Source organism: Sinocyclocheilus anshuiensis, unplaced genomic scaffold, assembly GCF_001515605.1.
Source record: "Sinocyclocheilus anshuiensis isolate Anshui unplaced genomic scaffold, SAMN03320099.WGS_v1.1 scaffold260, whole genome shotgun sequence".
NCBI lineage: Eukaryota > Metazoa > Chordata > Actinopteri > Cypriniformes > Cyprinidae > Sinocyclocheilus > Sinocyclocheilus anshuiensis.
In genome coordinates, this window is record NW_015557134.1 from 1,010,474 (window position 1) to 1,014,029 (window position 3,556).

A 3,556-nucleotide genomic window follows, 5' to 3' on the forward strand; every position below is an offset into this window, starting at 1 on the left:
ACACACACACACACACACACACACACACACACACACACACACACACACACACACACACACACACACACACACACACACACACACACACACACACACACACACACACACACACACACACACACACACACACACACACACACACACACACACACACAAATAGCGACTGTAGCAGCATTTCGATTCTGGCTTGAGATCTAATCAGCCACATGGGAGCAGGTTGCACGTTTATAAGTGGTGCGATGGGGGTGTCGTTCACACTTTTTGTGAGAAGAACATGCAGCTAGAAGGCTGTTTTATTAACCATCTTTCACCATTACCACACCACCTCCCTTTCCGTCACTCTTTCTCCTCGTTTTGTGGTCCCGTACAGCTGAGGAAGTTCATCCTGCATTGTTTCCATCTCGCCTATTCTGAGTTTCAAGAGCTCAGACCTGTCACGAGGCAGCCGGATACTTGTATTCACCACATTCGAATGCAATGGAGATTTATGAAGCTATAGATTATTGAGCCATGGTCTGCTTTTTGTAACAAAATATCCCCTATAATGCTCGCCGTTATTGCCTCTTATGGACAGGGAGCAGGAACCGTAATCTGGCTATTTTTATCGCATACGACCATGGAACTATTGTCAGCCCCAGACTTTGTTCTTTGCGGGGATGAGCGCCGCCTCGGGCAGTAATCATTCTGACAGCCCTCTAGTCTCAGAGAACCTTTGGATTTGTGATTTTCCCGCTCCGTGGTCTTTGAATACATCAGGATTTGTAATATTCAATCCTTTAGCGGCTCAGGCTTTCAAATTTCATGACAGACAACTATGGACTGTGCAGTCTGATCTGTAAAAATGTGGTGGAAAAGTGTTATTGGTTTGAAAACCGTAACCCGTTCTTTCGATACACATTGCTTAGAGTGCGCAGTTGATGGATATGTTTACTTCTGCGGTGAACAAATTAGCTTTAATTAAAGCAAATTACACTCTTGCTTCTAAGTGAAGAAATATAGGTCGTATGTGCTCTAATTGGTTGAATGCTTAAAGAAAATGTTCAAACCACAATTTGATCATTATTTTTCTCATGGCTGCTGGAAACTAGCTAACAAGACCACCAGTTGTTTTAAAAGTTTTGGATTAAAAAGTTGTATCATGCGGTTTATTACCACCGAAATATTTCGAAATGTCCCACAGTTTGTAATACAAACAAACACAGACTTCTTCTTTTTCTACAAACTGTGGGATGAGTCGAAATACTTTTCTGTGGTAATCAGCGGGATGGCACAGCACAGATGCTGTCGACAGAGCTTAACTTGTATTTAACCCAGAACCAAGAGCGCAAAAATGGGGAGCATATGCACTGAAGGGGATGCTTAACGGCGATCTCCCGCTCAAACGCTGCCACACACCCACACCATAAAAAAAAACTCTCAAAAACAGTCATGACCAGTAACTTTCAACCAAATACTGTGCTGCATAAAACATTTACTGCTAGAAGGGATACTCTAATGTATCTACTTTGTAGCAAATTTGTAGAAATTCACTTTTTCAATAATGGAAGCCATTTCTGCTTTAAAAATAAAATAATGAGAAACTTTTGTAACATTGATGACTTAATATCTCATAATAATAAGAAAATAATAATGACTCAGCATCTCACAATAATGAGAGACATTAGTTTTTATTATGAGAAATTCTCATTATTATGAAATGCTAAGTCATTTTCATGAAAGTTATTCATTATTACAAGACACTATGTCATAATTATTAGATTTTTCTCAATTTTAAATAACTCATAATTTTCAGAAAACTTGTCATTATGAGATATTAAGTTTTTAAGTCATTATTATGAGAAAGTTTCTTAATATGAGTCATTAAGTCATAATATCTAAGAAAATTTGTCATCCATGCCAAAAAAGGTAACACTTTATAATGTCACATTAGTTTGAGTTAGCTAATGCAATTAACTACCATTGAGCAATATATTTGTTACAGTATTTTTTATACAGTATCTATTTTATTAACTGTTGTTAATAATAAAATAAAATATAAAATAAAATAAAATGAAAAAAAAAAATCATAATAATGAGAAAATTTTGTAACATTGATGACATGTATCATGATAATGAGAAAATAATGACTCAACATCTCACAATAATGAGAAACTAAGTCATTATTACAAGAAATTCTCATTAATATGTGGCTAATGTTTGAAATTTAATCTTACTGTTACAATTAAATGTTACCAAAATAAGTTTTAATTAAAAAGTTAAAAACATGCACATCATAGAATTTAAGTCAGTGTATATATGAATTGTTTTTGTCACTGGCCCATTATTAAAACACAATGTAGCATTTAATGCATCTGAGGAAAAAAGTAACTTGTTACTAGAAAACGATATCATTTGAGAACAGCTGAGCTAGTTTCACATAACTGAAGAATGCCGTTAACTAACTTACAAACAGAGATGACTAAATATGCAATAGGCAGCAATTATGCTTATTCACACACAAACACACGCAAAGGTTTTCTTGATCCATTGGCCTGCTTTGGTGATCTAACTTCTCATTTGGGTCAGAGAGAAGCCCATCATTTGGTCATTGAGGCCCGAAACCCGGCACTGGCTCACAAGAAACGGACGAGAAAGAGCCAAGTCTAATTAAAAATTGGAGCGCAGATGTTTTGCCTCCTCACTTTCCTCTCAGACGCCTCTCCTCGGCATCTAAGGCTTTCATGCCAGTGAGACGCAGTTTCAGAAGTTCATTAAAGTGATATTACTGGATTTAAACTCTAGACGTGCACTACAGGCAAGATGCTCAAATATCACCATGCGGAATGTGACAGTGTCAATGTCTGAACAGTGATCCATGCAAAGGCTTTTCCAACGTGAAGATCATCACATAATACCGCAAACTGACGGCTCATTTACATAATGGAAAAGATGACAGTGATTTGTACAGTCGACTTGGTTAAAACTTTCTAAACTACAACCATTTGTGAAATTACTAATCCAAACACAGGGAACAACGAGGCTAAAAGCCGCCCGGGATAAAAGGTCCCTTTTGGTTTTATTTTCTCCCAAAATACATAATAGCACCACAGCACTTTCTGAAACACCTGCTTGTCACCATCCACTGCAATTTTCCTGATGCATGACGTCAGTGACAAAAGGTTGATTTTGAAATGATCACATTTGTTTTAACAACAAAACTTGTTTATGATTTTTTAATTTCATGCAAACTGATTAAATCAATAGTTTTTCAGTAAGTGTCAGATAAGTGAAGGGATAATGTTTTAAATCCTCCTTGTTGTAGGAGCTACACAAAAAAAAGAATTCACAAATCCTCATAATGCCTATGTTATCTGTTTAGTTACCATGGAGATGTCAGTTCAGAAACGCAAAGCTTGTCAGATCTTAAGACGGGATGTTTCTGTGATACAACCCCAGAGAACTGAGGTTTAGGGTGCCAGATATTTCACAGATGTTTCTTTTTCTTTCTTTCTTTTTTTTTTTTAAACACTGATTCTTTTTAATTTTAATTTTCAATTATTATCAATTTTTTTATGTA